The sequence below is a fragment of the Xylocopa sonorina genome, chromosome 1 (assembly GCF_050948175.1).
Source record: "Xylocopa sonorina isolate GNS202 chromosome 1, iyXylSono1_principal, whole genome shotgun sequence".
NCBI lineage: Eukaryota > Metazoa > Arthropoda > Insecta > Hymenoptera > Apidae > Xylocopa > Xylocopa sonorina.
In genome coordinates, this window is record NC_135193.1 from 19,133,902 (window position 1) to 19,146,427 (window position 12,526).

At 53.8% G+C, this 12,526-nt stretch overlaps 1 protein-coding gene across 1 annotated transcript in view; it reads right to left on the reverse strand.

Annotated features, from left to right (window-relative positions):
- Window positions 1-9,193, reverse strand: part of LOC143427279 (uncharacterized) — a 154,515-nt gene extending 145,322 nt beyond the window's left edge. Inside the window, exon 1 of the mRNA XM_076901267.1 lies at window positions 9,146-9,193. The gene's annotated coding sequence lies outside the window, so the exon portion shown is untranslated. The remainder of the gene's footprint in view (window positions 1-9,145) is intronic.
- Between the last annotated feature and the right edge of the window lie 3,333 nt (window positions 9,194-12,526).

Genomic DNA, 12,526 nt, shown 5'->3' on the forward strand with positions numbered 1-12,526 from the left:
TTTAGGTTCGTTCGTACGGGTGTACGCGCGACCCAGCTTCAGAGGGTCCGCACGCGAGAGCCTCCTCTCTTGTATAATTCCAAGAGGATACTTCCAATATTTAATGCCCCGGCTCCGCGCTTCGAACGAGAGAAGCTACACGCGGCGAGTAGTGGGAGAGCGAGAGACAAACGGTATATAGAACCGCGTCTACGTGTCGGCGACGCGCGATAAGTACGTGCCACCGCGATTAAGATTTCACGAGGACCGACCGAGAATCCTGGGGGGCGAGCAGTCGTTCATTCGATATGCACAAACAACCGTGTGACGCGGGACCACGGTTACACAGGTCACGCTCAAAAGGAAATTTCTCGCGTCTCGTCGCCTATCGGGGCGAGGAGGGGGTGCGCAGACCGCGAAACTATCGCGCGCTCGACTCTACGAACGGCAACAAAAACCGTCGTACACCCTGGTTTAACGACAGGAGGACCTCTAGAACACCCCTGGCCGTTTTACCTACGCGTCCAGGAGCGGATACGTTTGGTCGTTCTCGCAGAAAGGAAAATTGAACCGCGACGTAAAGTTTCGAGCTGCGCTCCAACGCGGAGGGAAGAGGAAGCCTAGCAGCGGCGACCAGGAACGTCTCGAAAGCCGAGGCGAACGCGGAGCAGCGACTGCACACGGAGTAATTCCAGTTTTCTTCGAGGGAAAGACAGAGAGAAGTCCGCGAAAGAAGAGGGACACGGGGGGTGTGAGAGGGGGTAGTAAGAGAGTGACAGTGTGAGCGTGTGTACACGAGTGTGTCTTGCGCGAGCGAGAGAAGCCGAGAGAGGTAGAGAAGTGCCCTAGATCACCGGACGTCTAGCAGCGGAGCTGTGAGTGCAGATAAGGACCGCCACGGCGACGGGCAAGATGGACGGCCGACCGGTCTCAGCACTAGCCGGGCTTTCTACTCGGCTACCACGTCGCTACCGAGCGAGGATCTCCTCTGCCTGCTGTCCCCTTACCCCCAGAAGCTTCCTGGGGATCCTTATTTATACGCCGTCGGCCCAGACTAACGCCCATTGTCCCATTTCACCCCCGGGGTAATCTGCCGGACGCAAATCTAAGGCCCTGATCCTGCGGGCTACCGCGAAAATCTATGACGCCTTTAATTTACACGCACCTCGACCCGCTATAACCCGACGTCAGCGTCGTCGTCGTCGTCGTCGTCGTCGTCGTGGTCCTCCTCTTCCTGCAATCGTCACCTTCGCCGCAGAGAACTTAGGGGTGGAACCGCGTGGACCGCGTCACGGGGGTTGTTCTCTTGAAGAAAAAAACCGTAGACACGAGTAGTACAACGGGGGTTGAAGAGTAAGAGGCGGTGGATCCAGGAGAGTTCATCCGGCAGGGAAGTTGAACTCGGTCCCACGGAATCGAAGGAAGGGCGGAGGCAATGGGTGTGAGCCAAATATTAACGTCGCGCGCGATAATTGCGAAGTAGATTGTAGGAAGGGCGGATTTCGCAGCGCGATCGGACAAACCCAGGGTCCTCGTGCCCGATAACATCTCGTCCTCTCCATAAATATGTCGCAGCGAGCTTAACCCCCTCGCCTATCTGCCCGGCACGAAGTAGGGGAAGCATTAATGTCAAACCGAGACGCGAATTATGGCTCCCCCGTCAGTTCTCAATGAATCGAACGTTTTCGATGGGAAATCCAGCCTGAAAACGAGCTCACCGAGCACACCGACCGTCCGTTATTGTCCTCCGTTCTTCGATACCTTTTTCTCGTCCTCGAAACGAGAAGAAAAAATGAGAACGACCAACCGATACTCTCAGCCGCGACGACGAAACGTAACAGGAAGTCGGTGATCTCGCATAGAAACGAGCGTGCCGACGCGCGATGACACGATCCGAGCATTTGTCGCGTACCGCGAACCAACCCCCTTCTTCGCCGCGGTCCCGTTCCGCCTCTCGTTCGTAGGTGATACAAATAACGCAATCAGTATGCAGAAGGTTCATGCATATTTCAGAGAGCACGGGGGAAGAGTGGGGAGGGTGTGGGTGCCCGGCAGGGTGGCCGATGTTAAGAAGGGTTTATGACGGGGGTTGATCCGGGGATCCCCATCAAACCGCACCGGAGTCTCGATATCGAGCCGCGGCGGGCAAGGGAACGACGAACGGCCAAGGGAGAGACGTACCTCTCTACCTCTTAACTCCTGCAAACTCATTACAATAAATCAAGCTTTGTTCTTCGCTCGGGCAACGCTTGGCTAAACTCACCGCGCTTCGCCCTGCGCGCCTCCACCCTCGCCGCGATTCTTCGCCCTTCAGCGCGAGGCTCCGCTGCCACGGTTCGACCTCGCCCATCGGGAGGCCCGTCCTGATCGAAACGTATACACACGGACGCGCGTAATCCGCGGCCAAGGAACAGAGGAGGCGCGGCGCATCCGTGGAGCCGAAGAGCGGTCGAGAGCTGAAATCCGCGGCGCGGATTCCCAGCTACACGGATAACCAAGAGCGGAGGATACCAACGAGCAGATGGTGCATTCCGCGGGACTCCACGTGCTACAGGCGTCGACGTTGACTAATGACGGCGAGCTACGCCGAGATGGAAGGGAAGAAGAGAGAAATAGAGAGACAGACAGCGGGGAGCGGGTTTAAGGGGGTGGTGTTTGGGGTGGCGTGTGTCGAGCGGGTGAGAGGGTTGCCCGAGAGAGAGTGAAAGAGAACGACGACGTTAGGGGTGGCTGTGACGATGGCGGGAGGGTACAGGGTAGCAAATGGGTCAGAGGGAATAAGAGGGGGAGGGGAATGCAGGAGGGCCAGACAGCGCGCCCTGGAACAGAAAATTCACCCAAGTTCACGCGACCTGTTGCACCCCCTAGCTCACCGTTTAACCTATAACCTGCCCGCCAAACATGGGTTTAACCTCGCCTTATCGCGTTATCGAACTACTTGGACCGCCTTTGCCACTTCAGCCTCGGCGGACGGTTTCGTTCTTTGCATTTTTCCTGCCCGCCTCGAGCGAGCCCCGAGGCCAGCTTTCAGAAGTCATCGGTCGGTTTTGCGGGACGATTCGGGACCGACGGCCAAATTGGGGGACGAGGAAGGAGAGGCGAGCGCGGGTGAAACACAGGAACACGATAATGTAGACGTTACACGCCTAATTGGAATTAGCCTATCGTAGTCGACGTTTCTACCGCCGGTTATTCGTCGATTCGAACGATCGAAACGAGCTGACGAGCGAACGAGTACCCGTATACACACACACATACACGCGAGCGTCTCTGCATACGCGCGTCGAACGGAGGGTAAATTAAATTCGGCGGCAGCGTAAACGCGATTACCAAACGTTTCGACAAAAATATCAATCGCACGTGGTAACACAACTTAACGGGTACGCCTTTTAATTAATCGATATTTTACCGCGACCAGCGTATCCGAGCGGCAACGGCCAATAAAAATTTTCAGAACCAGATTCTAACGAACGCTATTCTTTCCAGGCGGTTCGTACGTTCGTCCATGCTAACTATCGCTGGTCCAATCATTTCCAGCTGACTGGTATGTGTGTATATACATCCAGGCGAGCGCTCAGTGGTTCGTGATAAAGTATCAATCCTCGACTAATCTATCCAAGAACAGTGGACACGCCTTCTACGTGCTCTTCCTTATTGGCCATTCTTCCCGACGCGACTCTTCCCGAGTACGCTCTACCAATTATGGCGACCGTTTATCGTATTCGCAAAAACGACTTCCTTGCAAATTTATCCATTAGTACGGAGGACTTTAAGTATTGCGTCCGTTTCGTCAACCGAACGATGGAGTAACGAAACGTTGAGCGCGAGTGGGGTGTTTAAATGGGCGAAGGGAAACAAATCCCAGGTCTGGTATTATCGTCGAATCAGCACGGTGAATCGGCACGGAATGGCGCAAGAAACAGTGGCGACACCTTTTAAAAGCAACTCGGCGCGGCCTCACGCGAGTTGATGAATATTCATGCCGCTATATAATAACATTTTTGAGCCACTGTTTAGCTAATCCTCCGGACTCGTTTATCGTCCCTGGCAAGGACAGCAATAATTCTTGAAAACGTTCCAACGGCGTTACTATTATTATTATTATGCGAATAAATACCCCGGGATTAACCGAGACAGGGCAAGAGGCGTTCGCTCGCGAATAGCGGTGCATTTTAAACGAACGACTGCGAGCGCGCCCTCGATTTACGATCTCTCGCTTCCGACTTCCGATCGACGCGAGAGCCGCTCAGATTTCGACCAATTATCGTCGCTTGATCCGCTAGTGGCAAATTTGCCACTGTGTCGACGACGCGCTCGCTATCGTCTCATCTAATCGTCCTCGAACCGTCAAACCTGATCCCGCGCCGCGCTCGATACGCGAGGGTGTCTCTCGTCCTCCGCCAAAGTTCACCCCCGCCTCTTCCATTCGTCTTTTCGATATCCACGGCTGAGACTCGAGGTATGGATCGGCAGGAATTCTTGGCAAACCCCGGCGGCGGGATGCCTGTCCTCCGTTTTGCGCCAACATCGCAAACCACCGAGTTAATCCGCATCCAGGTTTCATTAATGGGAAGACGCATCGGAAGCCGCTCGTCGAGCAAACTCGGGGCGCGTTCCGTTTCCGTCTCACCCGGGCGGACCGTTCCCCTCGTTCGGTTTTTGGCCCGCGAACCCCCGCGCAGTTATGTAAACTACGAAACAAACGTCACGTCTCCCCGTTTAATGTTCCCGCAGCCGGGCTCCCCGAGAGATTATAATAATCTCGGTTTACGCGGAGTCTCTCGAACTGGTTAGGTTACGTCGCGCGATGGAAACTTGCAAGCCCCTCCGCGAGATTTCTCATCCGACTTACCAAACATCCGACGCGTCCGCTTCTTAAATGCCCCCACTTTTGTTAGAACGCGACGCTTCCTCGATCGCTGAACCACAGCATTTCGTGGATCGAGGGCAATCGCGATGCGATTAGCGATCCTTTTAAGAGTGAAACAGATGAACGACGCATCGTTTCCTCAGATGACTGGAAACGGGGTTCTTGGTGTGATGTAAAAATACACGTCTACTCGAGGGTTGAACCGTGGCGAGTTGTTCTCGAGAGAAAGATCGCTAATCAACGGATTCATCAGCTGTTTATCGAATCGCTCGACTATCGTTTTGCGATCAGAGGCAACCAGAGAAGGTGCAAAGCATCGAGCGATCGTTTCTACCGCGACGGTACCCATCGAAAATCCCGAGTCGCGGAGTCGCGCAACACGTTGTGCCCGTCTGGTGCGCGACGGAAAGTTCGAGTCGAGTTTAAGCTGCCGTCGCGGGACGACGTAACCAAGAACGGGGCAAGTCACGCGACCAAGTGATATGTGTCAGGTCCACAATACTCGGGCGCGACTCTGCTAAGTAAATGTTATTTCCGCCGGTGCATAATTGTGACTGGGTCGAGTAAACGAGAAACGAGAAACGTCGTGACGTAAACATTAAGAAACGTTTAGAGGCAAGCCACGGCTCGCAATGAGTCGAGTTGAGCCCACCCACCGCTTACTGCTCGCGACGAGTTCGAAACTTTTTCACCCCATTTTCCGCTCCACGGAACAAAAAACGTGGACGATAAGAAAGAAAAGAAAAGGAAAAAAAAAAAAAAAAAACTCTCTCGATCGAATCGAACCGCGACGATTGATACGACTCGCGCGTTACGCGGGGGCGTTAATTGTTTTCCGGCTAATTCTCGTGCACGGATGGTATCGTTGGTCGGGAGTTAGAGGGGGTTGGGCACGCGGTGCGCGGTCGGTGGGATCGGAAACGGAAGGGAAGCGCGGGTCTGTTTAGAACGACGCAGCGTAGTACGGTAGGTAATCATCCGTAGATGAAAGAGCTGTCGGAGTCCGTCGAGGCGAACGAAAGGGAGCCAGAGAGAAGAGAACGGGCACGAAACAGAGTCACTACTATGCTTTGGTTCGTTGCATGCTCTACCCCGCTAGCATCCATTCTGGTTTCACCCTCGAACGGAGGGCCCCGCGGGCTGTCGTCTCTCCCCTCGCCCCGCCCCCCCGCTTTCTTACCGTCCCTTTAAATTAACCGATCAATCGGGCCACGTTTACGTTTTCTTCGACATCAAACACGCGTCGCTCCGCGATAATTAATCGTCAAACTTGAATACGAACGGCGGCCGTGGACGTCAGGCTCGTTAGTTATTGGCAGTCTAATGGAATTTTTCCCCCGCAGAGGAATCGGTCATCGAGCGAGGTAACGGGACGAGGTACACCCGGTTCGACACAAGAAAGCAGCTATTTTTTTGTCGCGTCACGGGATCAAAGGGAAACTACACGCGCGATCGTTACATCCGTCTGTGTGTGTGTATGTACGTACGTGCACGCTCGTTCTGCTGCTACTGCTGCTGCTGCTGCTGCTGATGATATCCTCATCGGACGATACGCCATTCGTATCGCTGGTAACGCGTACTCCGTATTAACGGACTGCTCCAATAAGAAGAGGACCGGCGATCAAGGGAACGAAAGACGGGGAGTAACAAACGAGTAACGCGGTACCGCGCGCCTTCCGGCTGGCCCGACGTAATCGCTCGCTAACGACCCCCTCGACATTCTGACAACGATAAAATTCAGTTTGCGTCCGCGCTTACGCTTTACTCGCCGGCTATTATGCGTCGCTCTAGATCGATAAGTCTATCTGATCCTCGATGAACGACGAAAGATGATCGAAAACGAGAGAGAGAGAGAGAGAGAGAAAGAGAAAGGTGATTTTTTGTAACGTTACTCGTAATGCCACCGCATACGAGAGAGCTTTATGGTATTCACGTGGTATAGAGAGCGTCGTGCGTAGATTATGAAAGGAGGGGCACGGGAGGGAAATGTAGCCTGACGTAGGTACGTGTTTAGACGTACGCGGTGGTTGTCAGTAGTCGTGCGGCATTCTAATTATTCAACGACGTACGGCTTACCGAAGGTCCGTACACAAGGTACCTGCTAATAATGGCTGTCCGGCTTGTGGTTAACGTCGCTGGAGCGGGGTACTCAAGAGGTTCGTGTAATCTCTCTGTGAGAGCTCACCCTTCTCTCTACCAGCCAAGTCGAGGGTGACAGTGCTCCTAACGCGGCCAGCGCCGTGCTAGCTAACGCTTCGGCTCCGCTTCTCTGCCCCTGCTTCTGTTTCTGCCTCCACTCTTGCTGCTCCGCCTCTCTGCTGCCCAGGAACACGCCGAGCTTCAAACGGAATCATCAAAGGTTCATCGGGTAAGAGTAATAGAATTCAACGCGTTCCTGGATGCTCGCTTTCGAACGGGGCGCCACCTAACCCTTCTGTCGCTTCGCGTGCGATTTGAACACGAGAAAGAAAAGAAAAACGTCACGTTTTACTTTAATCGTATCGAGTAATACTCGAAGGAGAGCCACGAGAAATGGCGAAACGCTGTTCGCGTGCCTATCGTTTAATCAAAATATTATTACCCGGGGGGTGGTGGAAACGAAGGGCGCGAGTAGCAGCCAATAACGCTCGCGAAAGGGAAGATTGGTGTCGGACACATGCTCGAACGCTGCGGACGATAGAAGACGACGCGGGAACAACAGATATTGAGTCTCTCCTTTTCTAGCTCGAACAAAATTTTGCCTCCCCTTTTTCATTTTATCCCTCTACGACGAGATCCACGCGATACGATCTACCGTTGCGGATGCCGCCAGTGGTCTGGGAATATCCTGGAGATCTGCTGTCGATCCGTCCATTCGCGTTTTCCTGTATCGATCTATTAACGATCTCTTTTACTAAGCGTATGAATAAGAATAAGATTCACCTGACGAGAGACAAACGAAAGACACGCCACGCGTAAAAATCGTGCTCGTTTATCTAGATATCGATAAAGGAACGGTGGGCATCGAGTAGAACAGCAGGTTAGAATTGTGACGGAAGGACGGCGTCAAACGTAACCCTCCCTTCTTGCACGGTCGTATGTTACTTTAATGTTTTAATATCGTGTCGGCGCGGCCATTCGAGCAGTGTGGTGTCCGGATAGTTATCGATGCACTTTACTCGCTCCCTTTTTACTCCGTCATCTTCTTTCGTCCAATTGCTCGTAAACTTTCAATTGCGCTACGTGCCGGAAGAGGCGAAGCACAAAATACCGTAAGCGTCCTCTTCTCTTTTCTGCGTTTCTCCCCTCCATTTTTTCTTTTCCTTCTTTTCTCTCCTGTTGTTTTCTTTTTTTTTTTTCTTCTTCTCCGCTTCAGTTTCGATTTCTTTTTGCAACACGGGAAGCGTGGCCACAAACAAACGGGCGAGGATATCCAACGGCATGCACTACCAATATCCGTTCGCGTTGATAGCTATATCGGTCGAGCTGGCACGTAATGGGGAAGGAAAAGTACACGAGTCGTCGAATTGTATTCTCGCGGCTCCTGGTTCGTGGACGATTTAACATGGGGCCGATAACGACCGGGATAAATCAGCGCCCGTCCGAACGAGGCGCGGTCCGAAATCAATAATAATGGGCAGGAGCCATTAGTAAAATTAATAAATTATGCCTCACATTATGTGCGCATTGTGAGTCGCGCGCGCTAGCACGTCGGGGTAATACGTCGTAAATCATATTAGTGAATAATCCGCATCACCATAACCAGCCGCGCGAGCAACGAGACCGTTTCGCGTAAAGGCAAAAGTCGGACCAATCCCCTTTCGCTTGTTTGCCAACTCGCGTTCCATTTTGTTCCACGATTCGCCCCGATCTTTCTCGATCTCCGTCCGATATCGTCGTCGATATCGCGGCCTGGCCGATAAAATCGGTGATTTCCGCGTGCGAACACCCCTCTCGACTTAACCGATACGAATGCAGAGAGAGAGAAGAAAAAGACGCGTCAGCGATGCGACGCGTTACCCAACTGAAATCGAAAACCGAATCTCGCAGGAGGATCGGTGGTGTCTCTCGATTGGGGGCTCCCCGCGTTAGGTACACACCTCTGTCTATCGACGTACGCATAGCTCCCTATTAGCGGATCATTTGGTACGAACGAGATTCCAGGTTGGCTCGGTCCTAGATTGGCCCGTTTCGCCTCCTCGCATCACCACGTTCGTGTCTCTTCACCGTTTCGCGCCGCGCCACGCCACGCTGCGCCGTACCGCGCCACGCCGCACCCGTGGGCGATATCGTATAAATGTGTCGTTAATTACTTACCCCGCGGCCGCGACACCACCCTTCTCTTCCACCGGTGTTTCTCCTCCCTCTGACCATCTCTACCAACCTCTGCCGCCTCCGCTACCACCGCCTCCTCCACCGTCACCCTTCTGCTCCACAGACCCGTCACCTCTACCGACCTGCCTTCCGCGACTGCACCAGTTATTCCCCTCTCCCTCTCGCGCTCCCTGGCCCCGTGCTCGTCCTCTTCCTCTTTCTCTTCCTCTTCCTCTTCCACTTCCTCTTCCTCTTCCTCCTTTCCCGCCTTCGATTTGTCCCTCTTACTTCCACGCTCCGCGCCATGCCGCTCCTCGCCGCTACCACCACCGCGTTACCCGCCACCATCTCCTCCTTCTCCTTTTCTCATCCGTGTCCCTTTCACCGACCGTCTCTCTTTCACCGACGATTTGACCGTTCCTATCTTCTTTCCGCGTATCGAAGCCGCCGCCACCACCGCCGCCACCGCCGCCTCATCCTCGCCCTCTCGTCCTCGTCCTCGTCCTCGTCCTCATCCTCCGCCACGTTATGGCGCCGCGTGTTAAGGAAACTAATGTTTATTTGAAAAACTAATTGAACGGGACTCTCGCGTCTACAGCCGGCAATTAAACGAGATTACTGCAGTAGCGCTCGAGCCCCCGTGGGGATTAGATAGCACAGTAAGATATGGAACGCGTAATGTTTAACTACGGCTGCCGGCAGCCCTCTGTAGCGCCGCCAATAATTAATTGTTAGCTCGATACTGCTACCACCGCGAAAACCAGCCGATATCAAAAAACCGGAATAACCGCGGCGGCCGTCGCCGTGGACGCCGCGGACCTACCACCCGACCGTTCGCGCCATCCCTTTCCTCTTCTTCCTGCTGCCCACCTTTCCTACAACCCGACCTCGCATCCTCGCGTCCCGCCTTCGCCCAATCGTTGCCTCTACTCGCGCTTTTACCTCGCGCTTTTACCTCCTCCCCCCTCGCTCATCGCTGCCCACCTTCGTTTCTTCGCTGTTACGCTTTGATCACGATTCGCGTAATCTCCCAAGATGAAACTCTATGCGCCCGTTTCGCGATTTCAAAAGCCGCCGCTACGGAACCCCGGCTACGGAGGGTGGCTACGACAGCTCAGACGAGAGCAAATCGGAGCGTAAGTCTCACGGAATCCGACTATTTTATTTTCCTAGTCGATTCGTCGCACGATTCTCTGTATAAGGGACGACGTCGAGAAGGGGTGAGAGTGTAAAGGGACACCTCGTCATGCTCGATGCTAGTTTCTATTCTTTCCATTGCGAGTCTTCCTATAGGAGTGTACAGGTACCGCGCGTAATTACGCCTTTCGATCGACGCGTGTATCTACTACTTTCTAGGAGACAAAGCGAAACGTCAGCTTTCCGGTGCCTCGCACGCGAACGGCGCGCGTTCGAAACCGGCTGATAATCGTTTGAACGCGTCTTTCCTTTTGAATCGCACCGTCTCCCTCTCCTCGCGCGGCTGACAATTTTTTTGTCCTCTCGCCTCGAAGGAAAGGAGTATTTTCTCGTATCTACCGACGAATATCGGCCGATTAATGCAACGTGGCAACGCGATAGTGTCCGTTCATCGAGCCGCGACCGCCACTGGCAACATTCAGCCTCGCTACTTCGACCAACGCAGTCGACAATCCCGCCATCCCTCTTCTGACCCACGAAACGCCGATCCTAGCAAGTTTCTAACTTATAATTATTATCTCTGACTATACACGCTCGAGCTGCTCTATGACAACGTCCAGCGCTCGAGGAGCACGTTGCCATTCCATATTAAGGTACCTTTATTACCGTCGCCGTGGCTCGATGCGGATCGTGCGCGATATCGATACGCGCGATACGCGCGCGTTCGTTGGAAACCGACACGGCTGACAAAAATCGAACGAGTCTACTCGATGCGTGCCCCCTCCGCTCGAGCACCGTCTGACTACACGCGTGCCTCTATCACTTAACACCGCTTGGCTGTTGCTCGTACGGAGAATTGCAATGATTCCGGCGCCCAGCGATCGAGCAATGAAAAATTATTGTACCAGATAACAGAGCCACCGTGTACCAGTGTCGCGCGAGCCACTTAAAACTGAAGAGATCGTATCCGTACGCGCGTTACGAATACGCGCACGCATTGTCCCCCTTCGCGTCGCAGCCGCGGATATGTAAATTCCTGTACCCTGACAAAACGATGTTTTATCGTTACACCTTCTGACTCGTATTAATTACAATTTATCGAGGGGACGATACGCGCAGCTCCTGCCGAGTCGTTCCACCGTTTCTGTATCGCTGTAAAAACGAAACAATTTCCCCCCTGACTCGGTTCAAGACGATCGACGAGGCGCGTTCGCATCGCCAACGTCGAAAGCGCGATATTTCATGCGTGAAACAAGGACGAGCGTCTAACCGGCGTACCAACCGGCGATCGCGATAACGAATGGAAGCCACTCATTGGCCCGCGATTTATAATCCCTCGTAGAGAGAGAGAAAGAGAGAGAGAGAGAGTGGGTATAGGGGCGCGCACGTGGTCGCACGCGAACGTGCCAGCCATCCGACTGCATAGTCCTCGTGGAAGCTAGCTACCACCAGAACGAACGAACGAACGAACGAACGAACGAACGAGTGAGGCGAACGCCGGGGCGAGCCTCGCCTCTCGTCCCCCCCCCGCGTGGCATTGTCCGCGAACCTCTGCACGCCGTGCAGAGACGCTTCCGCTAACATCGACATTACATTCCACATTAACCAAATTATGATTTAAGCTCTCGTATTGTCGGTGTACCGATTGTTCACGTCCAAATAGTCCTTGCACAGAGAGCCGCGGATATAAATTGTAATATGGCGAGCAATTGCATTGATCGAATGCACGGGCGCGCGACTTGTTGTCTCCAGACGTGATATTCAAAAGGCTGTCGGGAGAGCGCGCGTAACGGGAGGGTGCGTCGATGGAATTATACGCGGAATTGTCGCCGCGTCAGAGCGGCCTAGCGGTGAATCAAGGACGACCGTGTATCAAGCGGCCACGGAACGATACCACCAGCCAAGGGGATCCGGAGCTTTCCTTTCGCGTTTCGATCGATCTCCGCCGGGGAACCGGGCAATAAGCGTAACTCGCGAGAACACAACATCCGTCCCACGGGTATACCGGCAATTACGAGAAATATTCGTCTAACATGCGACCGTGGTGCTATTCCAATTTATCTAAGTATGTATATCGAGTGGTTCGAAAACGTCGAGCGGCAGCAGCAACAGCAGCAGCAGCCGGCTACGGACGCAACGAAAGCGACGGTATCGTTCAACGAAAGGGGTTCGCCTGTTGCAATTAGGAGAGAGCGGGAGGAGGGAGGAGGTGGGAATAGGTGACCGCGCGTATAGGTGGCGCACAAC